This window comes from Sturnus vulgaris, chromosome 14 (genome assembly GCF_052056855.1).
Source record: "Sturnus vulgaris isolate bStuVul1 chromosome 14, bStuVul1.hap1, whole genome shotgun sequence".
Lineage (NCBI taxonomy): Eukaryota > Metazoa > Chordata > Aves > Passeriformes > Sturnidae > Sturnus > Sturnus vulgaris.
The window spans coordinates 14,974,979-15,002,731 of NC_142256.1; the positions used below are offsets into that span (position 1 = coordinate 14,974,979).

General features: G+C 40.0%; 1 protein-coding gene across 6 annotated transcripts in view; it reads left to right on the forward strand.

The window, feature by feature from the left end:
- Positions 1-1,599: 1,599 nt before the first annotated feature.
- STAG2 (STAG2 cohesin complex component) overlaps positions 1,600-27,753 on the forward strand; it is a 75,151-nt gene continuing 48,997 nt past the window's right edge. The window contains exon 1 of one of the 6 annotated variants that reach the window (XM_088173251.1): positions 1,600-1,787. The gene's annotated coding sequence lies outside the window, so the exon portion shown is untranslated. Of the gene's footprint in view, positions 1,788-2,228; positions 2,249-2,929; positions 3,084-27,753 lie in introns of those variants that run through there. The other 5 variants (XM_014886273.2, XM_014886282.2, XM_014886264.2 and 2 more) reach the window with 5 other exon arrangements.

Below are 27,753 nucleotides of genomic sequence, written 5' to 3' on the forward strand. Positions count from 1 at the left end.
CAAAGTTTTGGATTGGACTTGTAATACAAGTTATCTCTATTGTATCTCCAGCAGAAAACATTACTGGAATTCTGTGTGCAGGCAAAATGTTACAGTTTATTTTTATGGAAAGGTTGTCTATCTGGCAGCTGTCAGAAGTTGACTTGTATGGTAAAAACACAAATGGATCCAGCTCCTTTCCATCTATTCCTAAGGCTTATATTAAGTTTGGCAAGTTTGTTTTTATACACAATTCTTCTACAACTTCTGGACGCTATCAGGTTAACATTAAAGATCATCATCAGCACCTGTAGCTGTAACTTGAAACCGTGAACATAGTTGTATGACTGGGAATTCAGGATGCTATTTTAAAGTGTTCCCTACAAGGCAGTCTTTCTGCTTATTTTCTTTCTTGTTTCCCCTGAACTTGACAGAAGGTGCAAAACTATCCTGAAATGTGAATTGAAGCTACAGAATGTAATTTATTTTTGTAAGCCTGTCTCACGTACTGACAGATTGTATCTAGAATTCCTAATTGTCATCAGCTTATATTACACTAGCTTTACTTTTTTGTTTTCGAATTTTTAAATTTTTATTTTAAACTCTCCTAATTTGATCACGGTTTCCATTGTAAGCATTATTTTCTCTGCGGGATGCCTCATCTTAATTTTGAAGACTGGAACTGGTGGATACTCTTAAGTATCCTTAAGGATAGGCAGGTGGGCAGAGTAACTCGGTTACCCCTTAGTTATGCTAACGCTGTCCCCAAAATTATAAGTAGATAGACACAAGAGGGTGATTAGAAACTAACTACCAGGATAAAACTATTGCGCTGACTGATCTAAATATACGTGGAACTATTCAGCATGAGTAATGAGCTTAACATTACACAATAAAGCGAAAAAACAAAAAACACCAGGTGTCACAAATTGTATATCTGGTTACTTTACGAATTCTGTACTGCTTATATAGATCGCTTTAGATTCATATAATCCTCATGCAGGGACAAAAAAAAAGGAATCCCACAAATGCTTATTTAACTAGGAACACACTGAGCGATGTGCAGAAGCAGAAAGCGTTTCTGGAGAACGCTCCTGACCACGCGAGCTGCCATCGGTGCCAGCAGACATTGCTTCTGTGCGCGTCCTGCAGCTCGCAAGATAAGGCACCCCGCATCCGTGCGGTTATCTCCCAAGCCACGGGCCCCTTCACACACGACTTCGCATCCTGACGGCAGAACGCAGGGAGCAAGGGCGGCCCTACCGCATTGGCTCCGCGGGGCTCTTCAGTAAGGCCCAGCTTTGCCTCGGCCGGATAATTACGTCCAATTACCGCAGGGTTGCAACGGCAAAGGGCTCCAGGCCTGCGTGCGGGCGGGCGCGTCCCATGTCCGAGCGGCCGCTCCTTTTTAGGCCGTGCCGCGGCCCCGCTCCCGATCCGCGCCCGGGCCCGCCCCGCGCGCGGCCCCGCGCATGCGCCGCACCTTGTTTACCCCGCTCGGCGCGGCGCTGCCGCGGGCGGCCGGCAGGTGTCGCCCCACGCCCAGGAGAGCGGTCCCCGCTGGGCGGCCGCCAGGTGGCGCCTGCGCCCTCCATTCGCCCGCGAGCCGCCGAGCAGCGAACACCCCAAACAATCCCCAGCGCCGCCGCCAAATTAAATAACCCCGACCCGCCCGCGCCCCGCGCCCCCTCCGCGCCCACAGCCCGGTACCGGCCGGGACGGGCGCGCAGCTGGCGAGCCGAGCCGGGGTTACGGGAGCGGAGCTGTGCGCCGGGGCCTCCTCGCTGCCTACGCCGATACTGGGCAAGGTAAGTTAGAAAATGGCGGCGAAGCTTCTGGAAGTTTGGCGGGGGGACACGGGATCGTGGTGCGCGGCGGCGATGAAAGGCCGGGCCGGGGCCCGCGGCCCCCGGGCCCGCGCGGGGCGCCAGGCCGGCTGGCCGCGGGGACTGCGCGCAACCAAGATGGAGGACGGCGGGGCCGAGCCGCGAAAACACTCCAGCCCCCCGCTTCCCCACCCCCCGTTCCCGGCGCGCCGTGGCGGGGAGGGGGGAGGCGAGTGGAGTGCGAGTGAGAGAGACAGAGGGCGCCGAAAGCGGCCCCCCTGCCCGCCCCGGCCCCCTTCCTCCTCCCTAGAGCCGGCCGCGGGCAGGCCGGGCCCGGCGCTCGGCGAGCTAAAATGGAGAACCGCCTTCTCCTCCTCCTCCTCCTCCCCCCTTCTGCCGAGCTGAGCAGGGGCTGCCGGCAAGATGGAGGACTCGGGCATTGTGTGCGTGGGGTGTGTGTGCGGGCGAGCCGGGCCGGGCCGCTCGGGTGGGCAAGCGAGGGGAATGGGGTCGAGGCCTGAGGCGCGCTCGGGGGGAGCACTGGGCCGCGCCGAGAAAATGGTGGGGTGGCTGCCGGTGTCCCGGGGTCGAATGTCGGGGGAGGCCGCGGGCAGTGGACTCGCACCCCTGACAGCGCTCGCCACGGCTCCCATCTCCCTGCTCCCCGCTCCCCGCTGCCCAGCAGCCGAGTTCTTCTTCCAGCCCACTCCTGGCGGGTTCCCCGCGCAGGGAAGTACCGAGGAATCAGGGTTTGGCTTCTCAGTCTCTTTTCCCAGAGCAGGGGCAACTCTGGTCGCCCTTCCCCATGACTGTATACGAGGGCTGGCGGGAGCAGGACTCTTTCGGCCCAAGTGAGGACGTAGGGACTGACCTGCACCTTCTCCCCCGCCTCCCTTCGCTGCCCCCCCCCTTCCCCCGGCGCCCAGCTCGGGGAAGGCCTTTGTGGGTCGAGTTTTCCCCTCCGAGTGACTTTGGCCGAGCTCCTCGGCGGCTGTCCGCTAAGAGGAAGAGTTGTGGCAGTTTCCGTTCGGCTTCCTTTATTTTTTTTGTAAAGAAAGGGTGCTTGCCAACTTGTGCCGGGGACGCCCGATGCTGGGAGCCGCGTGTTGCAGGAACCCCGCTGGGCTCTCGCCGGCCCCGGTGGGGGAGGGGGGCAGGAGGAGGAGGAGGAAGGAGAATGCTTCTTACTGGGGGGTTTTGGCGCCACTTTTGTTTTAGATAGTGCTCCTCTGCCCCCTCCTCCTCGGCACGCACTGAACTGAGCTGAACCCTGCCCAGGTAGGAAACGAGAGCTTTCCTGGTGTTTCTCTTTTCTGGGCGCTTATTTTCTCTACATGGATTGAAAAAAACCAAAACCAAATATATATTATATATATAGTTGTTGCTGCGGTTAGGGACGGAAGGACAGAGGAGTGAGCAGCTGCAGATGGCTGGGCTGGGAGGCCCTGTTTTCCGAGAATTCCTCTCCCTGCCGAGCGTATCCCTGGTGCGGGGCGTGCTGGCCTTGGGGGCCCGCACCGCTGTGCTCCCGGCCGCGCTGCCTCCATACCTTCCTCTGTTCTGCTAGCGTTGTATAATCCGTCTACCCCGTGGAAATCCGGGACCCACCGACCGCAGTTCTTTTTTTTTTTTTTTTTTTTTTTTCCCCCCCCTCTCCTTGCCCCGAGAGCGGGCGCGTAAGCGATCGGGCCCCTCTTTGGCTGCTTTTATTTATTTATTGTACTGCCTGGGCTCGGTTCTCCTTTCTTATATTCTCACGGGATGCGGCGTTAGGAGGTGACACAAAGTTTCGATCATCTCCGGGTCCGGTGTTCTAGTTTTTGAGGGGGAGTGGATGGTTGTTTGGGCGTTGTTTTTTGGGTTTTGTTTTTGTTGTTTCCAGTTTGTTTTATTTTTAAATTACTTTTTGGCAGCTCGGGTAGCGCTGCCGCCCCCCCCCCCCCCCCGCCTGCCTTGCCGGCGCTCGAAAGCTCTCCCTTCCCGTGCGCTCCCCGAGCCACACCCTGGAGTGTCCGGTCTCCCGAGCCGCCTGAGCCGCCGGTGTGACCCCGCGTTTTCGCTGCGCGCCCCGGGGCCGCCGCCCGGCGCGGGTTGCGGGGGGGCCGTGCCGGCGCGGGCCGGGCGGGCGGGCGGTTGCCGAAGTGCGTCACGGCGGCCCCGCCGGGCCTGCTCGCCGCGCCTCGGGCCGCGCCCGCCGCCCATTGGCCACCGCGCGCGGGAGGCGGCCGCTTCCTCCGGGCCCCTCCGCTCGGCTCGGGGCGAGCGCGGCCGGCGCTGCTCGGGCTCCGCTCGGCGTCCCGCTTGCACGGCTCGAGGGGCTCCTGGAAGGCAACCGGAGGAAAACGCCTTTTGGATCGCTTCTCTGGAAGCCGTTGCACGACCGCTTTTGTGCTCTCTGGGAGTTTTGTTGAATCCTGTTTTAAATGACCAAGAATGAGAGTTCCTAGCGTTTCCTACAGCGAGGAGTTGTTCTCCAAGCATAAGTCTCCCTGTTAACTCTTGGCAGTTCTGTCTCTTTTTGTTGTTATTGATTATTTCTTTCTCGTTTGTAATGCTTGGCCATTCAAAACAACTTTTTCCGTTTCTCATAGTCTCTTGTCCTTAAATCAGTAACCTATTTGTTACTGTTCCTGGAGTATTTATCTGGTATTGAACTCTCCCAAGACTTACCCATTTGCAGGCTGGCTGATTGTGGCAGAGAAAGAAATACCACGAGTGATTGTGCAATTGAGCATCATTAATCTCTGGAATCTTGGTATCACTTGTTCATTATCCTCAACTCATAATTTTGTCGATCTGTCTTCCTGGTGATCTGTCACCAGCTCAGTACCACAGATCTGGTATAGGGCTCTTTATTGGGTTACATAGTTTGTTTTCTATTATGGCATGATAACAGTTGAATTACTCATTGAAACATGGTGTGAGAGCTGCCTTGCTTTTAGCATAAACATGAATATTTTTGCTGCTGAAAGCCCTGGAGGTGAACGGGCTGGAATCCCCACACTGTTCTGATTAATCAAAGACTAAAAAAGCTTAAAGTTATACAAAGGAGAAAAATATTAATTGAATCCCATTTCTGACAAATAGATCTTGCTCTGTGTCTCATGGGGGTCATGTTAGTCCTTCTTTACAAAACCAGTGACATTTTATGTCTTGTGTACAGGTGGGCTTTGTGCAACCTGTGACACAAATCCCTGAGTTTCTGTTGCTTTTGTTTGTGTTAAGTTAGCTGTGGTAAACTTAAGGTTGACTGTTGTATAAGCTTAAATTCAAGTAAGCAGCCAACCGAAAAGCCCACAGGCATGGAACTAGGGGATAAGAGAGATTTTAATTTTTCTGTGATACTTCCTAGCATTCAGATAACTTCTAAGTTATGTACTTGGGCCAGAGTTATGCTTTTGGAGCTTTTTCATGGATTCACAGTTTCAGGAAGATAATGCTGAATAAAGTCAATAAGTAATGTGAAGATTCGTTAAACTTCTATTTAAGAAGTTAAAATTTATGTACAGCTCTCATCTTTTAGATATAAATTCTTGATGTTTTGCAGCTGAAAACTGAAATTAATTTGAGTTGGTTCAAATCAAGGATTCTGTGGTATTTTAATATATTTTTAAAAAATTGGGTTCTGCAAAGTGACAAAAAATTGCTAGCTCATAGATTATTAAAATACTTAAAAATGCATTCTATTACTTGAATAGCATTCATTTTATATATTGGAGTAATCAGCGGTTGGTAATCTAACTGAAATTCCATAAATATATCACATTTGAACTTTGTGTGTTCAAGTCTTTCAATGTTTGGAGTGAAATAATTTACACTTGGAAGGAGTGTAAATAGAATTGTCAGTTAAATACCCTCTAGATTTATTTTGTTTCAGTATAACTTACCAATAGCAACTAAATTATAAAAAAAAAGCAATGTAGACAGCTTCTCTTGAATATTACACGCTACTGCAGTCTCCTGTAGAAAATAGCTGCAGGCAACAAACCACTTGAAAGTTCTTGCTCTTGGTGGTGGGAGCAACTGTGTTAGACATAGTTAAGTCATGAAATGATGTTGGCACATCAAAGCTTTATGAACTTTTTAGAATTAGATTGCTCTTTGTCACTTAGGGTTCAAATTTAGAATGGTTCCAGAATCCTTGCTTGTCATTTCCATTTGTGGTCTTACTGTCTCGGTTGTTTTGCTGCGGGCAAATATTTTAGGAGAGATGAGCACTTCTGAAACTTGTGTGCCAGTAAAAACAGGTTGTATGTTTTACGAAAACCTGAAATACTTCAGTTGCTTATTTTCACCAAATGAATCCCAGAAAATAAGCAAATATTTCTGCTTGTTACTTGTACTTGTTGGTTGTGGCACTGGAATTCTGTGTTTTGTGAGATGAGACGAGCTTTTCCACTCCATGTGATCTCTGCCTACAGTGGCCATTTCTTCTCTGACTAATTTGAAGACTTTGGAAAATATTGTAGGTGTGAATTTCCAAAATGATACTTTTGGGTTTTGGTGGTGTATGTTGTTTCGTGGTTTTTGGTTGGTTGGGTTTTGCTCTTTTTTTTTTTTTTTTTTTAGTGTGTGTAATTAAGAAAACATACTGGAAAGAGGAATATGTTGTAGATTTGGTCTCTGTCAGCGAGATGTGAGAATTTCCAAGAGCTTCATCTGGTTCAGTACTTGTTTTGTCATGGAGAGAAGTGATGGATAGCAGCCATCAACATACCAGTTTAATACTCTTAAATAAAAGCTTTGCTTTCTTTCTCAGTATCACTTAAAACATTCGTATTTTGAAAACTTAATCTTAGATGAGGATCCTTGACAAAGAAGAAGAGATTGATAATCTAGTCCTTGGGAAACAGGTAAGCAGGGAATTGGACTTTTAGGTTGGAAAAAAAAGCTTACACACAGCAAATATATGGAGGAATGGGAAGAGCTCTTTTTCATGTGCATCACAAAAACTTAAATGGTGACAAAGCCTATAGTCGTGGTTTAGATCCAATACCGTCCAGCGTTTTAGATGAACTCCCCTTTTAAAGTCAAAGGCGAAGTAAAAACGGGAATTCTTCAAGGTCCCACAGTTCCTGGGTCGTTGGCACCGGCAGTCCTGCGTTGTGGAAGTGCTCTGGGCCTCCTCTGCCTTCTGGCCCCGCTGTGCTGTCGAGTCCACGGCGGTGGAGCGGAATGGGGCAGCGGGCAGATGGACCGCGCTGGTTCCGGGCGCGGAGCCGCTCCCGGCGGGACGGAGCGCGGGGCGGGCCGAGCTCCCGGCGGCTGCGTGCGCGCGGCGCGTGCAGCGGCCGCCCCCGGTCCCCAGGGGGCGCCCCGGCGGCGGGGCCGCGGCTGCGCGGGGGGAGCCCGCAGAGGGAAGGGGCGCGGGGCAGTGCCCGCTCGCCTCGGCAGGGTCACATCTGCCGAACTGCTGCTCTTGGGCGTTTATTCCGTCTAAAAGACTGCCTTGAAGAGTGAACAGTTAAGCTCTTCCATTCGGTGAACAGGATTCATATTTGAAAACTAGTACAGTGACTTCAGTTGGCTTTTTATATTAGAAAAAAAATCTGCTTTCAAAAAGTTCGGCACGTTTGTGGTTTAGGAGTAAGCCTTAGGATCTGATCTGAGTTTTGACAAGGTCAGGTATTTACTTTAGAGTGCTATAGCAAAAATCCATTTTGAGAGTACAAGGTTAAAATTGTAGTTTTAATCCTGTGTTGTTTTAAGTAGAATTTATTTTCTTTGAGTATTCTCATCTTGAAGTTCATAAAGATCTGGTAAAGTTGGAAATTATTTTTTTGTGACAATAGTAAAAAGTAAGGGGAATCTCTGAAAATGACCCTCATTTAGATCATCACAGGCAATGGTGGGACTGGTGCTGATTTGCTGAAGTCGGGAAGCTTGTCTCAAGAAAGGTGTTTCAGTGTTTGGATATCAAACATGAACTGTGTTCTTTTTTTTCTTGGTCCTGTCAGTTTGATGGGCGAGATCACTGACACTAGACCAGAATCCTAGGTTTGATGGGTTATGCCATTCCATTATTTCACAGAATACTCAGTTTTTAGTATCTCTGTATTTCCAAGTTTTCCACTGCTTAATTGTCCTAAAGCGATGAGATCTTTAGTAGAGAAGAGGGAAAGGGAAATATTTCTTCCACAAACATTTTCTTAGATCTGGCACCCAATTTTGGAGATAGGAATGGGGGAAAATTTGATCCCCCAGGGTACCTCTGTAGCTTTAATGTGGCAGTTGGCTTTTCTTAGGCTTTACTGGCTATAGATTTGTATGGAGGAGCCCAGGCCTAGTCTGTATTTAAACTGCGTTGTGCCAGTTTGAGTCAGAAATGAAGGACATGTAGGACTGTATCTGTGTGCAGCTGCATCTTGTCTTATTGTGGCCTCAGAGGGAAAATAAGTTAGTTGTCTGCTAGCTGCTTTGTCCAGGTATATACTTCATTGTTGTCCATTCTGTGCATTTTTTTGATCGTGTAGCTAGCTATGGTTTCTGCCTTTGGAAGGCTTATTTTTGTAAAAGAATATGATGAGAAGAGGGAGTAGATGTAAGAAGATTGGCATATATGGCGAGGTAGTTAGTGCTTGAGAAGCTGATCACAATAGCTACCCAAAAAAAGTATCTGAGAACGTGTGTTGGTTGGTTTGGGGGCTTTTTTGTGAATTTTTCTTTTTTTTTTGTAGGTAGGTGAGTTATTTCTTTTCTTATGGCTCTGAATTTAAAGTCTTATTAGTGCTGACCTTACACAACCTTTTATGCATTTTACTTTTCTTTCAGTAAATGTTAATAATTAAATTAGAGCAAGGGAATATGTGTGATACTAGAAATAATTTTGTTTTCCGCAGTAGTTTTTTGTTACTGCTTCTGTGTAGCTCTAGAGAGGAAAGTGTTTTTGCATCTATTCCCATTGTTCAAGGGTTGATGGAACGAGCTGATGATTTCTGTATGCATTTTGAAAAAGGTCCCAAATGGTGCCTATTGCTGTATAATGGATATCTCTGCAGTGGTTTAGAGTCATAAGAATTATAGCTGAAATTTCAGGATTTCCTATTAACAAAATAATGAATTTGAATATACTGATATTTTGGAAAAGACAAAACATTTCTGAAACTACTATTTTAAAAGGTAACAGCAAACCTTAGATAAGCATGTTTTATTTAAGTTGGGGTTGCATTCCAAATTTGGCTTTGGAGTTGCTGCAAAGGTTTGGTGAAATGCTGCTTAGCTTGTGAGCTGTGGGTGATGTGCAGGACACCTGACCTTACCTGCAGGCTCCCCTCAGCTTTCTCCCTTCTCCAGTGGTACCTCAGTCCTAGCGAGTGCAGGCAGCACATGATGAACACTTGCTTGGTGCTTCCTGGGAGGGTGTGTGTTGTACTTTGTGTGGTCATATAGCAAAGAGGGATTAATGCAGTTATTTTCCTATTGTTTAGTCCATGTGAACTGACTGGAAAGAGATGGGCATTTCTGATGGGGAGGTAATGTTGTGGTTCTTGGTTATGGCTGAATTGTGGTTTTTTACTGAACATAGGATTTCAGCCTAAGTTTTAATACCTTCCTTGCAGTATCGTATCTGGGCAAAAGAAAATTGACTTCTGCTTTGTTTACAAATAAAAATAAGCTGTTCAAGCTAAGGCTTTTTCAGTATTTCATGCTGTTATTCCTTTATGTGAAACTCTCAGTTCATTCCTTAAGAAGGATCAACTGAAAATTTGGACCAAATCAAGTCTTAGTAAGCAGATAATAAGCAAGTGATATTGGTTGATTTTTTTTTTTTGTCAGAATGTAATCTTCCAGCAAGCAGAGTTCATTATAAGTAGAGTTTGTATGGAATAGGGGTGTGAATATTGAAGGTCTGTATTTTTTCATGTGTTACTTTTATTAATATGCTGTGGGTAATTGAATATATAGATTACTGAAGTTACAAAAGTCCCCAATGTAAGTAATAAATGTCAAGAACACAGCCTTGTAATTTATGTGTGCATTTGAGGTGTCTGGTTTTCAATTTGAAGGTGACTGTCTGACAGGAGTCCTGGAATAAGAAATTTTTTTATAATTATGGGTATAGTGGTGAACTGATTTAATTTGTGTAAGATGGCAGTGCATCCTGACCACTGGCCATATTACTTCTGATTTTCTTAGAAACAGAGTATGATGTTCTTTCCAAGGGAGTACGCTGGGAAGACTTGATTGAGCCTCTTTTTTTCCAAACAGGAATGACCGGCGGCTGCAGTCTACATATCATATGGTAGAGCTGTGCTTGCAGCAGGGAAATTGGGAAGAGAATTGATATATTGTATTTTGATTTAGGGTAAAGAATACAATTTAAATATATTTGAAAAGGAAAGATTATCATACTAATAATTTAGGATTAATAACATAAGAATTTGTAAAACTTGGCTGTTTTAAACTGTTTTGGGATGGGGGACAGTATTCTTGCAGAAAAGTTCCAGTTTGGTGTATGGCTATATATTATTTTTATTGTTTCTTATGTACCTGTTTGGACAACTGCATCCAAAATACTTTTTTAACACCACATGAAATAGAGCTTTGCATAATGACTGTACAGTTGCTTCCTAGAAGTAATGCCACAATGAAAAAATTATGTTCTTGGTCACAGAATTGCTCAGGTGGGAAAGGAACCCTGGAGGTCTAATCCAGCTTTTTCCTTAAATCTTGTCCTGTAAGGTCATTTGTCAAGTTTTGAATGTCTCAGGGGATGAAGTTTCCACAATCTCCGACAGTCTATTAGTCTGCTCCTATTGGAAGCTCCTTCTTTATTTCAGATTTTAAAGTTGTCTTAAGTTCTTGTGAAGATTCATGTTTTTCACCCCCCAGTATATGTTTAGAAAGTATCCCTAGATGTTGGAGGCTTGGGACTATAATGTCCCAGATTAGAGCTGGTGATGCTTTTTTATTGGAACTTGTAGAGAGAGAGACAGGTAAATGGCTACTGAATGACTTCTTGGTACCAAGTTTTCTCTTCCCTCTTGTTCCATGTGCTGTATGTATCCTTGTGTCTGTGCTCAAGCTTCACGCACTGTGTCTGACAAAGTCTTGCAAATAAAACTTCCTTTCCTAAGCATTTACCTGTTCACTTAAGTGTCATTCATACACTAATCAAAATGATTATTCTTGCAGTTTTCATATGTAAGCAGTGATATTTTTTATTCTTTCTCATAAGTAATGTTTCTACAGATCTACAGTTCACTTGAAACTATAGTAACCAGAAAGGAAAGCTGCACAAGTATCTGTCTTGGATCTGTGGTATAGGCCTGTTGTTATTTGCCTAATAAACAATTGGCTAAAGAAAAGGTGAAACTGGCTTTTGCATGTTGATTTACCCAACATAGAAATAGTTTAACAAGGCAAATGCTTCAATAACAATGGAAAATGTTTGGGCTTTCTTCTCCACTCAATTACATTTATTTTCAATATTCTGTGTTTAAGCTGTTCTTGTTTTATTAAGTGTGCTTCCATTCAACTAGTTTTGATAAGTTGTGTTTTCAAAACTCATATATATTAATATTTGATTAATTTTAAAATGTTCGTTTTATAAAAATTATTGCTGATGCAGTGACATGTATGCTGTATTACCATTCTGCTATGAAACAAACCAGATTTTGTACACATAGAAGTTGTGGCTTGACAGTTGAAATATAATAAAAAAATCAGCCTTTAGGAATTTTATTTCTCTTGCTGCATTGCATTGTCTCTGTTAAACTTCTCAGTTTCTATTCAGCAATACAGTGGTTTTATGAAAGTTAACTTAGAATATGATAGTACCTCAGGGCAGTATTTGGTGCTAAACAGAAATTGTCAAAGGTGGCAAGACACAGATTGTTTACATCAATATGATATAAAAATGTCAAAAACACTTCACTTTCAGTTCAATAACATTGGATAGAAGAAAATACAGAAAGTCGTCCTCTTCATATACAGTAGGTCACTCGTTAGGATTCTTCCTATTCACCCCCAAATGCAGTAACAGTTTCTGTAAAATAGAATTCTCAAGGGTTTTCCCTTTTTGTGCCAAGGGGCTCTAAACTATGCAAAGCATACCTTGCATTCAAAACTGGTTAGAGAAGTTTTGTTTACAAGAGAGGATTGATGCATTCTTGCAAAATCCTGCGATGAGCTTAGTCTTTCCCTATCTCCAGTGGAGGGAAGCATGGAAAAATTCTAATGGTTCTTTTGGATGCAAGGTTGACTCAGTGTTCCTGGTAGCTTGGCAGTTTAAGAAACTTACTGAAGTTACTGAAGTTTTTCAGTTCCTTTACAATAAGCACTATTAGTATATAAGGAATTAAGCATCCTAGGAGATGAAATGGAATTACTACAATGAAGGAAAATACAGCAAGAAAGTTAGGAAAGGTAGGAACGTGTAAAAATATGGTGATGAACACTAGAGCCATTTCAAAAGTACGTTGTATGTCCAGTTCTATCATCTTCTCTTTTTTTTTTCTGTTGTGGAATATGTTGGCATTGAGTTATTAAATATGTACAGTATAAGTAACTGTTTTAATGTAAAAACTTAATTCTGGAATACATTGTCAGATGTGGAAAGATGCAAATGTTTGTCTTGAATGTTTATTTTTTCAATTTATAACCAAACATTAAACATTAAAGGCTTTTTGAACCGGATTTCGAGGGGAGAAATCAAACTGGTGATCCATTGAAAATGTAGTTTTTTCTGTGAGGGTAATTGGTGGAGAGACTAGTTATTTCAGTGATGTGAAAGAACAGAATTGAGCACTTGTGTAACTGAGTAATCTTTCTACATAACTTCACATGCAGAGTTTCCTCTCTCATTCATGGTGTTCTTCCTTCTGTACTTGTTCACTTCCAGCTACCAAAGATGAGCCTTCCCATTCAGGGCAGTTCCATGGCGAAGTGCTGCTACTGGGGTGGTTCTGTCTCTGTGTCCTGACCACACACTTTGTTGTTAGCATTTTGCCTGTGTTTTATGACCACTTCAAACCTGTAGGTGAACTGGTTTAAGGAGCTAAACTCTGAAGGAGAGTACTTTTCTGTGGGTTAAATTCCCGTGGAGTCAAATGTGTGCTGCTTCTGCAGGAAATACAGAAGCACTCAGTATTTCAGTAGTTGAAGTGTTTTATCAGTTACCCGGTCCAACATTAGTAGCAATGTCTTCTGTAACTGTAGAACCAGGAAAAGAAGACTTTATTCCCGCTGTCATCTACTACTTTTCTACTGGTCTTACTCATAAAAACCATCAGGCTGACATGCCAATTCCAAAAGTAGTCCTCTAATCTTTGCAGTGATTTCTGTTTTATCTTCCCCCCACCCCCCGAAATGTTGCAAAGTCTGTCATAGATCAATTAGAGCTCCACAAGGAAATTCAGGACTGCAGTTGATTTGCATTAATTTATGCAGGAAGATGATGTACATTTTTCTCTAGTTTCAGTCTATGTGCTGGCTAGAAGTTGTGCAGGTGTTACTGGGAATAAGATGGAAGGGGTAAGAGAAGATTTTAAAAACAGTTATAAAATATTTTTCTTGCAGCTTTGGCATGGTTAATCAGATGCTGTTTTAAAGACCCTGCTAGACTCCTCTTCCAGCTGGATGCTTACCAGCCGGCTGTGGTTAGATCTTATTATGAGCCTTTGCACTCTTGAGTTTTCTGTGGTTCCTGGAAGCTGCAGTGCCAGTTCTATACATGAGGTCTGGCTTTGGCTTCTTTACAGAATATGGACCATGTTGTGCAATGATCCTAAGTCCCATCCCTTCTAGCTTCTGAAATTTTGGGTCATGCTGAGGCTACAGGTCTTATCTCTGAGAGTACCTGATAATTAAATCGTGGATACTATTTTTTAATCTCGTAAAATACTAATATTGTCATTCAGAGATACTGAGAAATGCCTGAACACGTCATGTGCCTCTCCTCTTTACCTCACTTTTGGCGCAATTTATATGAGACTATTTCGTTTTCTTCCACTCTTGGAAGTAAGCTTGCAGAGTGTTTTTTGCAACATGAGATCCTAGCTAGGAAGATGTGGGCTTTCTTTACATGTTTGGGAAGAGCTTTCTTTGCTCTTGAATGATCAGAAGCTATTACATTGTGATTCATTGTCTAATTCCTCACCATTTTAGATTTTAAATCCAGGAAAACTAGTTTGCTCTAGGCAGAACTGTGATGTATTGAAAATAAGGTTCTATATGAAAATTAAACTGACACCTGTAGGCTGACTTTGCTTTGTGAAGTTGTAGTCTGGTCAGGAATACTAGGCAACAAGAAAGTCGTATTTGCAAGATGTTTGGAGTTCTGCAAATCATTTTAGGTTGTACAGAGGATTATAGAGATGTGGGTTGTTCAGCATGCGTTTATATAAGCTATGTTGGAACAGGAGCTTCTTTTTTGGTGTTGGAATTGGAAGCAGGCAGTGGGCATTGGTTCTCCCCAGTTTTGCAGGTGCTCCTTTGAAGGACTGTTGTGAATATAGCTGCAATTGCCTGAGCTCTCTGTTTCTCCTTACTGCCGTTGAAATGTTTCTGTGGGACTTCACTGCTTGGAAGCATGCCAGAATGAGTGTGTGGGAAGACTTAATACTGGCTACTTACATAGCATTTTGTATGTTCAAACTCTTCTGCAAATATTAACTAATCTTTATTTAACATTTGAGCCTAATTTCTGTCGATATAAATCAGTAACAGGCAGTTATGACCCCTATTTTTTTGATGTCAAAAGAACAAAATGCTGTAATTAGAATAGTAATAATCTTTATCATCTCATTAACATAACGTTTTTTGTCACTGTACCCTTCTGGTTTCATGTGGTGTTGAAAAGAGTTATAAATGGAGTGTCGTGCTACTCCTCAGGAGGTCTCTGCATTTTAGGATGCTTCCTGGGAAGGAATCGCATTGTGTTCATTTTGTGTGTGGTATTTCAAGCTTTTCTGTGTTGGTTTTTGTTTCTGCAATGTTAAGGTTTATTTCTTTCCAGTCTGGGGAGCCATAGCATATTCATAACAAGTAATGCTGTGAGAATAATGTTCATTCTGAGCTTGCTGCTTAAGAACTGTCATTCATCCTAAAATGTATAGTTAGGTTGAAAATTCCTGTGAAAGTTACTAAGGTTTACCCTACTTGTGTTTTGCCATTATAAATGCCAGTTTTCAGTTAACTGATATTTATTAAATAGAGCTGCTATGACAAATTCATTAAGCTGTGTTTTAAATACTGTAAGGTTCTCACAGCACCAAAACTAAAGCAGCTGTGGATGTTTTTATTAGGGTCTCATATTTTACTTTGAAAATTACTGTTATATTGTTTTTTGTTGATGCTGTTGATCAGCTCTAAATGGCTACTGTGTTGTATGGAAGTATTTTCCTGCAGCAGTGTCTAAAAAATCAGCATATAGATTTCAAACAGATTTATAATTAATAAAAATGTCCCATTTTGAAATTCAGTTTTTGCAGATAGTTTGTTTTGCATTCTACTAGCCAGATTTTTTACAGCTTCTTTTTATTTTGAAGAGATAATAAAATAATTTTCTTCATGTAATCTGCAACTGTAGTTTGCATGAAGTGATAAATACGTGTCTACAATTTGGATTGGACACGTTTTCATATTTAGCATCCTTTTAAAGTGTGGCCTGGCTTATCAGTTAAGATTTTGTCATTTCAGCTTTTGCTTTGGAAGTTAAACATTAAAGAGGTTATACAGTGAATTGCATGCTGGAAACAACATGGATTAATAGGAAGAAGTATTGAGGTCAGGGTCCTTAGTATAGTGTGGTAGTGTGCTAAACCAGCTCATTTTCTGTGCCACGACTAGCCTGGACACTTTTCTGTTGTATTGTGTTCCATCTTGGAGACACAGAATGCTAAGGGTAATGAAGTGGTGGATTTGGCTTATTGGTCTTAAATTTTAACAGAGAATTCAAAGAGAAATTTGCAAAAGTAATGTAAATTTTTAAAATTTGTTTTCATTTGTAATAGCATTATTTGTAAAAGCTACACAGATCAATGAAGAAAATAATTAGAAATAGAACTAGTTTGCATTACATACTCTTGGAATTTTGAACTACTCAGTGGTGAGTGCTGTCTGTGTTGGAATAAAGCTGGTCCTGGCTTTGCATGGAGGAATGTGCAGTCTGATGTCTGATGTGTTGAAGTAACTTTGTAACAGTAATAGATTAGAGAACCTAGATGAGACCACTCTAGGTTGTACTTGGTATAGTGAGTTAGTGGTTCATTTTTCTGCAGGAATTTAACAATTTTCTATTTCTGTTGCATCTCTGCTGGTTTCATTGCCATTTTGTCTAAGCTTTAGGCAAAGGTGATCAACTGTTGCCTTATCAGAACATTTAATTTATTCAGTCAGCACAAACCAGAGTGAGTTAAGAATTTTCATTAAAAAAACAGCATGTGGGGTCAGGCTTTTCTGTTTCATAGCTGGCTAGGTAGCACTTGGTACAGGCACTTGGGTATGATACTAAATATTTCTCATAGTGCCATAGCCAGAGAGAGTAGGCTGGATTTGGAGCAGTGTATGGCAATTTCTAAAGCAGTTGTATCTACCAGAACAGTACAGACAACTGTTTGCTTTTGATGGAATTGGATGGTTGATTATGTCTGCCATAGTGTCACTTATTTTCAAAAGAGCTGTTTTGCACCAGCCACAGGACTCTTTTGTTGAGACAGCTCAGCTTATTAAACTGTTGGAAAGCTAATTCATTTGAAAAAAAATTAATAGATTGTTGCTCAACAAGGAGTATGACAAGTGCCCATGACTATGAAGTATGGCCAGAAGTAAATGCAAGAAGGGGGCAGTGGAACTGCTCTTTTACCAGTAGTAACCCATCTATTTTATTGTGTTATCAAACTGCTATGGTTATTGTTTATAGTTTCATTCATTATTCAGCAAAAATGGGGATAGTTAATGCAATCTCTTCAAAAATTGGTGTAAATGTCGTCTTAGTTGATAAGTGAAAGGAATAACAGAATAAAATTTGGAATTACTAGAGTTTGGCCAAGTTACTCTTGAACAGCTTCCTTTTCTATAGGTCAGTGATGAGAAGGTGTAGCAAAGGCAAAGATTGTGACATAGGAAAGTGGGAATGGTGAAAGTGCTTAAGTTATAGAATGCATTTTGTATAACATGTAACATGTTTTATATTCTAAATATTCAATAATAGTGGTGTAAAACCTTTTAACTGCTGGAGGGCATGATGGTTGAAAATGCATATTTAATTTTTAGATTTGGTAGTTTCTGTACAAAATACTTAACAATGACATTTAGAGTTGAAGGGTTTGTTTTGCAGGTCATATATTGGACTTGTGTACCATGGTATCATAGAACATAGTCAAGAGTCTTCAAAATATGGGGATGTCTGTGTTACTTCTATTTTAAGTGGTTCTCTGGAGCTGCTCATCTGGAAATCTGTTTTACTCCAAATGAAAGGGAGGAGGGTTCTTCACGTATTTTGGAGAACCTGTAAATGGCTAAATGAATCAATTAGCTATCAACAGTATAAGCTGCATATTGCTGCAAAATCACTGCTGTTTTGGGCATCATACAAAACTTTATTGCAGTTGTCGCATCCTGAAACTTTATCTTGTAGCGAATCAGAAGTTTTTATCTTCTATGCTAATAAATAACAAGAAAAAAAAGTTATTTAAAAGATGTATGTCACCAGTGTTGTTACTCAATCCTTAAATCTTAGAAAGTGATGCTAAGGAATGGCTTTCTATGGATATACATGGAATGAGTTCAAAAGGAGAGCAAAATAAGTTGTTTACATTAAGAGAAATGTAAATTGCTGAGAAATAGAGTTGTCAAAAGTGGTAAGAAAACACTTTTAATGATATAGTGTAATGATAAATCAGCATTGAAGAAAATGCAAACTCACAGCAGTAAGGAGTGTCTTTAAGGAAAATGTAGTTGAGTATATACTACAGTATTTTGGTTTGTTATAGTCTATATTTGTTTTACTGGACAAATAAGGTGTTTACTTTTGGAGATACTTTGTCCTGCTATATAAGTTCAGGTTTTTATTCCAAAAATACTATTGCATTTTTAATTCTTTAGCATAATGGTGACTTTTGAAGCTGTGTGTTCTGTATGTGTCTTCTCTTTTTGTCTGCATTCTTGAAAACCACCCTTTCCCCAAAGCACAAAATTCAGCTGCTGCTACGTAAAGGGAGAGCTTCCATTGTCTGTAATACTGCTTTTAGTACTTCCTCAGATTGTTTTTTAAATTAGAAAATAATTAACTATCATATTTAAGGCCCACCTTTTGTGCATAAGGCCTGGCAGCACTCTGCAGTGACAGTGAATAAAAAATGCCACACCTACGTGTTAGGAAGATGCTGATTTATTCTTCCTGTTTGTAAAATCAGCCTGTAATCCAGCAGGTTTAATGACGGATCATGTATCTTCTGTTCAGGACAGATCTGGTTAATGCAGAATTACAAAAGTGTAGCTGTGGGCCTCAGTCTAAGGGACATAAAGGGTCTGTGAATGTGTGGTCTGATACTGCTTGTGTCCAGGTATAAATACTTGTGGTATCACTGTCAAAGGACTCCTGGGTGTTCTTCTGTGTCTTGTTGGCACAGAAGGCAGATGTTCATGCAGAAACCTGGAAGATGGTGTTGTTTAAGTATCATGCTGTAATTTTTGACTGTGTTGTAAATTAGTCTGTGTTTAGACTCTTTTGTGGCTTAATTTTGGATCGAGATGGTTTTTTGTCCTGAAAATGCTATGCAGTAGCTTGAAACTGACTGGGTTATTGTTCCCCTGTGTTGTTGCTTGTGGACTGTGTATGTTGACACTATAGGTGGGCATAGCTGTTGTGTGCATTATCTCCTTGTATTGCTTCATGGGGTACAAAATGAAATTAATAAGTTATGTTATTGTTGAACTTCCTAATAACTGTGAAGTACTAGTAGACTACTGAAATGCTTTTCACTGAGAACTTAATTAAAATAAAGGCAAAAGATACTGCAGAAAAGCCTAATTTTACTTAATAAATACTAATTTTACTTAGTAAATACTAAATTACATGGTAGGTAAATACAGTTCATGTCGTAATGGCAGAATATTAATCTTCTGATCATAATTTGGTAGCAGTTACTTTCCTGAAGTAGTTCTTTAACCATGTCATTTTCATTTTTCCTCCTGCTCTCTCATTCCTGTTCCCAGCTATTTAGATTTAGGATTAGCATCTGTCATTTAACACTCTGAACTCCTCTTTCTTCTGGAATTCTCTGCAAGACATAGTAGTGCTACCCTATTTAATTGCATAACTTTTTTTCTTGCATTGATGTTTGCTAATTCATCTTGTGAGGTAAATGGTCTTTGGAGTAACAAGTAGGAAGGGGGAAGTTGTCAGTAATGGAGATGTAGGCTAATGGGTCCACATCAAGCACTACTTCTGACAAGGCATAAGAAACTTCACCAGGACCTTTTAAAAAAATCTGCTAAACCAGAGGAAGTGTAAGGGACACCCTGGGGTTTTAGAGATCTGTTCATTACTATGGAAGTAGACTTGATCACTTAATGCCAGTTAGGGCAAAAGGCTGGAAAGGGAGAAATAAAATATTTTCCCTGATTTTGTCACTCAAAATTCTTTAGCTAGATGTGCAATATTCCAAAGGCTGTTTTAATTTTTTTTTTTCTTAAATAAATTTTTAGGCTTCTATAGATATGCCTACCTATAAGATTGTGAAGGCCCACAATCTACTTAGTCGTGAATTCAAGTTGATAAATCAGTCCTTGAACTTAAATTTAATTTTATTCCTGTATGTATTGATGGAGAGGGTAAAAAGAAAACACTTTTTCACTGTATCAGGAAAGGTTTTTCACATTAGATCAGCTTTAATTGAAATTATTCATTACTTTTCACTGAGAAGTACAGGATTGTACTCTTGAATAAATATTTGTAAGAAATTTTCTGGTCATAACGTTCTCCACATTCTCTCTCTCTCTCTTTTTTTTTATAAGCGCGTTCTGCTTCTAATCTTACTTGGATATGTAATAATGTGTGCTACCCAAGCTTAGGAAAGTGATTGTTGAAGGCCACAAATAAACAGGCAAGCAGGTGGATTGCTGAGCTCTTGAGGGAGATGGGGTTTGTTAGGGTTAAGTCAGATGGGCACTGCAGCTCTTGCAAAGCTAAGGTGTGAGCTTTGGTGGTCTTGCTCTTTGCTTTATATGACTTTAGTGATGGAAGCTTGAAATTGAGGTGAGCTATAACATTTCAGTTGTTTAACTTTGGAGTAGCCAAAAGTAGATTGACCATAGTGGATAGTCATCCAGCTCCTTATGCTTTGGCCAACCATATTTAATTTTATACAATATACGTTGCTTAAAGGTCTTTTGTAAAACTCACATCCTGCTAAAAAAATCCTCTAATTTCTTGTCAGTACCATTTACACTGCATTGGTGTCCAGCTGTGGAGGAAAAAAAAATTGCATGCTTTGGGTGCTTAGTGTTTTTTCACATAACTGAATAAAGCGTGTGAGATTCAGGAGGTAGCCACTAGAAGATTCTATAGTGTTTTTCACAATTTTGTGCCTTAAATTAAAAAAAAAAAATTGTCTTACAGCAGTTATTGAGAATGCTTCTGTCAATCTTTTGACTTTTTCAGGGAGCTTTGTCTAAAGGGTAACTGTTAGATTAACAGCCTGTTTTAAGGACTAAGCTTATATAGTTAAAAAGCTGCCTTTAAAAAAGATAATGGTTACATGTTTGCAAATATTTATGGGGGACAATATTTTTGAATTTAAACACTTTCTCCAAATAGATTTCACAGAACATCATTGTCTTTATGGTATTAGAGGCACCGATGAATCAGCTGATGAGTTACTACCTGAGTTTGTGATTTGACTGCCCATACTCCATGCGTTTGTAGGATTTTTAATTTGGGAATTGCAGAAGCCTTGCAGGAGTTCATAGCAGTTGTCGCAAGCTAAAGTGAAATTTAAAACTTTTGTGAGAATACCTGGTTCCTGATTCTCTTTTGATCAGTGAGAGATCATAAAGGAGCCTGTGCTACAAGGATGGATAGATAGGGATGAAAGTGTGAGTGCTGTCTATATGTTAATGGTCAAGAAGGTTTTGAAGAACTAGATATCATCTCTTACAATGTCTTTTTTCTTGTTCCCCACATGTAAATACAGTCAGCACTGAAGCAGCCATAGCAAAAAAAAATATCTACTATAAAATGGCTACAGGAAGATTAGGAAGGTGAATACTTTTTATTCTAGGTTTATGGTTTCCTTTGGGCTTTTTGTGTTCATTTTTATTTCTGGTTTCAAGCTGCTTCATTGGAACACCGATAATCTCTGTCTGGTGTCACTTATAAGTGTTTGTGAAAGGTTTGTTTCACATGACTAAAAATTAATGAATTATAATCAGTTTTTCTTAAAATACTATTCCTCAGTGATTCTGTCTATGAAAAATACTTAAATATCAATATTTCCTGTGAAAGAGGAGAATTTTGCCAATTGTGGCTCAACAAAGGTTTTTAGTAGTAAGTTCTCTTCACTCATGACAAAATGCTCATATGTCCCTCCTTTAGTGTGACTGAGAAGACTAGAATTCTGCAGCAGTGCTGGCTTGATATATTTGTGGCTTTGAGCTGGAAGGGTAACCAAGCCATGTGGTTGTTGACTTTTTGTTCTCTCCCTGGCAGTGGGGGGGGATCGCTACCTGTGTGTGCATCCATGTTATTGAAGCTGCTTCAATCAACCACAAGCAGTTTCAAGAGAACATCTTGAAGACATATTGTTTCCTTGGGGATTTTTTGCATTTGCAACATCACACCTCTGATCCTGCTGCTTACAGAATATGATTATCAGCCGTTAGGGCTGAATGCTTAAACGTGGTCACTACATAGTGTTTCCCTTCTCATCTCTGTTTTTTTTTTTTGTTGCTGTTCTTCATCATTAAAGATCTATCTCCAGTCTGTTTAGTTTTTATGGGCTTTTTCCATGTGATGTTTTTCCTGTATTCATTGTTCCAGTATGAGTTCTGTCTACTTTCTTAGTCTTGCTGACAGACATGTTGATAGATTTTTCCAAAATTAATTTCTATACAAAATACATTTCGTTCATTTTCCCGAGGAAGATAAAAGTTGTGTCTTTTTTTTGTAGTCATCAGTCAATCTGTGGATGCAATATATTGTTTCTCCTCCCCGACCCCCCTGTTAGCCTTGTGTATTCCAGAAAACCAAAAAAAAATCACAAAAAATGCTTAGATTTTGCCATCATGTTGCCTGGATGAGAACTGCTGAGAAGTAGTGTGTCACTGAACATTAGAAACTGTGTGATATAGAAAACATCAAATGGTACTTTTTACCTGTACAATTAAAATATTTTTTATTTGTTTGGTTTTGTTTTTTCCAGCACACCATGTGGTCATACTTAATTTGCATTATACTACTGTGCAGGAGATGCACATATTTTAAACATGTAATTTATTAGTAAATAATAAATAAGATTTATTTAGTCTATTATTTTAATGTAGATTTTGGGAATAGTAAGTATTAAAACTTGTATTTTATATTCTAGTTTCAGAATAGAGAATTGTAATAGTGTCTGTACCTTGATGTGTTAATTGGTGAGAGATGTGGTTTAAATAGGCAGCCAGGGCACTTCTTTGTCTTCTCTCCCCTGCAAATATTAGCTGCCATTGTGAACAAGCACATAGTTTTGGTAAAGGGGAAATAATTAATAGCATAATTTTATGCCAGTGCTTGAGGGTTGTCAATATTGCAGGCCAGCAAATACTTGGAGATTTCTTGAACTGGAAATTGCTGCATGTGTTGCTCCAAGGTTGTACCTTGTATGTAAAGTGAATTGCTTGGTGAGCACTTTGTTTTCTTCAGAGTTATTGGACGACATGAAAATATTTTGGTATCTGCTTTTGGACATAGTGTTGGACAATTGTCTTTTTCTCTGCAAATTGATGTTTTCCCTTCTATTTAAATTCAGGATATTGATTCTTGGGGAAGTCAAATTGTTGATATTGTTAAAATTCTCAATTTATACTATGCAGTGCTTAACATATTAATTGAAACAACTTGAATTTTCTTCATTAAATATTCTTTTGAGGGGCTTTAGGGGACTGTGATTGCTGTTCTAAAATGTGTATATTCAAGTTGGGCTGTAATACAGAATTAAATACAGAAATACTGTAATCTGAATTAAATACAGAAATACTCTAATCATTATACAATTATTGTGCTTGGAAGGAAGAGATGTGTATTGTATATGTACAGAGAATCCTGAGGACATTCTGTTAGGCCTAAAAGGGTAAGGTATCCTTTGTGGATTGGATTTTTTTGTAGTCATAAAATACCAGAGTTACTTCCTTAAGTATGTCCTAGGTTTTAAGAGTTTTATACATTTGTTTGTGAAAAGCTGTGTGATCAACAATTTTGATGGAGTACTATCGCTATAGGAGTGAAACTGAAAAGGCTCATTTAGAGCTTGTCACTGCTGGTATGTTTACTGTGTGTAAATTCATTCTTATATTTGATATCTAAATTTTAACACTTGCTATGCTTTCTTGTTTTTATTAATATACATGGACGATAATTGGCGTTAATTGCCTCGGAGACCTGTGCAGAATTCTGTAAAGTGATTGATACCTCCTGGGTCTTACAAAAGCTTTATTTCATTTCTCAGATGGTGTTTGTGTGCTGTGATTTTCTTTTGCTGTTGAACAGCTGTGGCTTTGCCATTCTCGTGCTTTAGTCTTTCAGCTACTCCAGCTGTGTCCTTAGACCTTTCCTTACCACCTCAGTTCAGTTCAGGAGGAGCTAATTACTTCTTGTTTGGGGCCGTCATCTCTGACCTTTTAAAGGTTCGGTGCTGCTGTCTGGCTCCCTCTCTGCTGGGCTGCTGCTCTTACCTTTGTTCCTTCCCTGCAGCTAAGCCTTGCACAAGAGGAATTTTACTACTTGGTGGCCTAGCAGGTCTGTCTTGCTATGATCAGCTGCAAGAAGTGCTTACGTACGTTTCTGGTGTTTTTTTTCTTTCTGCCTTGTTTTCTAAGTGTGCCGTGTATTATACCAGGATCTCCAGTTCTAGGATAGTTTTTGCACTTAGCATATGAAGTCTTAAGTTAATTCACATAGTAATAAAATTTATGTTCTGCAATTAATTTTTTTGGCAGGCATCTGTTTCACAGTAATGAATTGGTAGCAGTTGCTAAAATGTCTGTTGACTGTCTAGAGAATTGTAGGAAAGCTGGCATTTGAAAATATTTCTCATAACTGAAAGAAGTGGGTAGCTTTGTTTTAACCCATCTTTTCTCAGAAAAACTTCAAAAACTTCCAACTGAAGTCTTTCTATCTAAATTTTAAAGAAGAGTACATTGTTTTTATCTTGATCTCTGAATTTAAAGGATAATTACTTTCCCTTAATCTCAAAAACACCCTGAAATAAAAAAAAAAATCATATACTAAGGATAGAGAATAGTAGTTGTGTTTCTTAAAAAAACAAACAAAAAAAACCCACCAAAAAACCAAAACCCAAAATCTGCCAAAGAAAAGCCCAATTTGACATTGTGTTATCTATAATCACTATTGTCTGTAACACTTAACAGCAGTTGAAAACTGTGGCTCTGATTGTAGGCTCATTTTAGGTTGCTTGCAAGACTAAATTTGTAGCATTTAATGATCTAGGATTTTCATACCCTAGGGCAAGATTATAGTAAGTGTAGGTCAAGCTGAACAACCGCCAGACCTGATTTATGCTCAGATAAAAATATTCTTGTCTAACAATTAGATTGGATGATATTACCTTTTCTTAACTTGTGCTGGAAATTGTTTTATATTGTTTCAAGACCAAGGTTGTCAGATGCCAAGAAAGCATCCTCTACATGTAATATTAGTCTTGCCTTTCAAGTTTATGGAATCATAGAGGACCCAGGTATATATATCAATGACCCCTGTGTATTGTGGGGGATAGGAAATTTATTCCAAACAGAATGTGATTTTCATACATGAACTCTTCTTAATGTGATGTCCATATGAAAGCAGCAGTCAATTATGCTGAAATAGGGAGAAGAAGAAAAATCTTGGAAAGACATAACTTTTGATTATTGATATTTGAGTCTTCCCAGACATACCTGCTAAGTATGTTTCAGTAAGGTTTATACAGTTACTTCTCCAGACCAGTTGCTTGACTAATAACCGATGTTCTGACACTTGTTTTGGTCATGATCTATTACACAATGAGAGTTTTTTAATATATGTTAGGTGAGCAATTGAACTGTACTCTGAAACAGTAAAAGTGTTTACATTTAGTTAAACTAAAGGAAATATGGTAAATACATTTCAGTCGGAGCACTGTTACTATAACTAAACATTATGTGTAGCTAATTTGTCAGGTGATATAACTTCCAGTGGCTGTATAGGAATTCCATTTCAGTTGAAACAAGATATTATACTTGTAATCCTAATTAGTGGTACAACAGCATGAAAATTCTATACTGCTGATTTATTGCCAGAGCAATTCTAAACAGCAAGTGACTTTTTGGGTAAGAACACAAAGTTGGCAGTTTGCATTAGTAATGTAAAGAGATTACTATAATAGTAAAACAAGTTCATTGTTCATCCAGTTTCTTTTGAAATTGGTGCCTGTGGCATAAAATGATGACTTGAAAAAATTTGCTACTTGATGATACTGAAACATACTAGGTTATTTTCTGTATAAAGGTATTTAAACATGCATGAATCCTAATCCAGTTACCTAATTTTAAATCTCTTCCCTTTTCCCATAATGTATAGCTAACCCTGTGATGACAAATTAATTTTTTTTTGTAAGCAAATCATGGTTTCAAGAGCTGTGAACTTGGTATAAGTAGTAAATGATTTTGCAGAATCTTACCTGGTTAAGGAGATTTTTTTTGCCACTAGGTGTTATGATTTGATTTAAAAATCTTGAGCGATCACAGATTTTTGGTGAAAGTAATTGGAGAACCAAATGTCTTAGACATGAGTAAGAGCAGACCCTGCTGAGTTCAACACAGGAGTAATAAGTAATTATATAATTGACGGCTAACTAAGTCAAAGAAACACTGCTCTTGAGTAGGTATCTAGAGGAACTCAATAACTTAATATGAGGGATTCAACAAGACTGAAATTCTATTTCAGAAAATTAAATATGTGTTTAGAGAAAATGTATTGACTTACCTTCAGCATTGCATCAGTGCAGAACATAAAATGGAGTAGAAAGATCAAAGCACTCTGGAAGAGGTAATGCCTGTTTTAAATAACCCCTCTTCAGTCCACTTGTTCAAAATACCTGGATTATAATTTACTGAGAAATGTCAGAGAATGAGAATTGAAAAGCTCGATATGTAACAGCATGTTGTGTTCTCAATTGCAGAGTTACCTGTTTCTGATTTGTGTGTGGGGGCATGGGGGGCAGGTATTTGGTACAAAACAGAGAAACCTATGCTAGGAGTAGGAATGCAGTTAATTGCAAAACCACAACAATTCTTGGGGAAGACATGGTGAGAGATAAAGCACTTGCATTCTGGCCATTCTTGTTTTAATAATTAAAGGTAATTACAAACTGATAAGCAAATACTATCATGAGCTGAGAACCACAAGATGACACAGTTCAGATAATAAATTAAAAACTGAAACTATGGGGAATAAAGTATTTTTCCATGCAATTGTTGGTCAGCTATAGATTTGTCAGTTTTTCTCTGGTATTTTTTTTGGGTTTCCAAAGTCAAAAAAGAATCATCATTAAATAGTCTGTCTAATTAACTAAACCTTACACCATTGCAAAAAAAAATATATATGTACTATTTATCATCATAATAATCATAGTATTTATACCTTATCTAGTTCAATATAGCCAACAAAAAGTTAACAAAACTATTAACACAATATTCCTAGTTCAAACAAAAAAACCCCAAAAAACTTTCTCTGTGGCAGTTGAATTTTCCATCCCTCTGTGAGAGGTTACCTCCTATGCTGTGAAAGTAAGCAGGATGAGATTTGTCAGCTCTTCAGTCTTCTCTGTTTGCAACTTCAGAATATTGGCTTTAATTGTCACTGCCGATGAGTTGCCATTAATAGATCTGACTGTATGCCAGAGCATACGAAATGGTTTCTTCCATTTTTTTGAGTTGGGTGGTGTTGGGGTTTTTTGGGGTTTTTTTTTCCCCTTCTTTTTTCTTCTCCAGTGGAATGGTAATTATCCATCTAGTAGTTTCCCCTCCAAGCTCTGCCCCCCCATCAATACTGTTTTGTTTAAGAGTCCTAAAAAAGGTTGGTCAGCAGCAACTATATCTGAATTTGCCACACAAAATCATGAGTATGAAACTGCTGCACAAGTTAAGCTGCAGGTGATGTAAATTCAGTCAACACTGCAATGTAACCTTATTTTGTATTTTGTATATACTTAGCAACTAACTTTTCGGAGGCAGAAGTGGTTTTTGGTATGCTCTATAATGAGGGAGCTAGTAAACTATGATGGCTAAAAAAGGATGTTCTTTTTGTGTTTGACATGAGGTAAAAACAATAGCTGGATTTCTTTCCTTATGCACAAGATAGCATTTTTGTCTCAGCTGGAAGGAAGGAAAAAAAGAGCAATATTTAGCCTGTGAGCCTTGTTCCCTGTGCTGGAGGTGAGGGGATTGGTACCTCCAGGTGCTGGGAAAATGCTGTGGGTTTCACACACCTCCAAGAGCATAGAGCAGTTGGGAATTCAGCTCACCGGTGCTATAGGGTACACCCTGTTCCAGAATGCCTCTCTTGGAGTGGGGGAAGGGGGAGGAATCATAGCACATGTAGCTTGTTTAAGAGACATCTGGCACTACTGCTTTTTTTTTTTTTTTTTTTTTAAGAAAATACAGGAAAAAGGCTGAAAGTGAGTACCTTAGCTCAACAGCTTCTACTGTGTTGCTTAGCTTGTAAATCTGATAGTTGTAGTTTTAATATTTTCATTGTATTGGACATAGC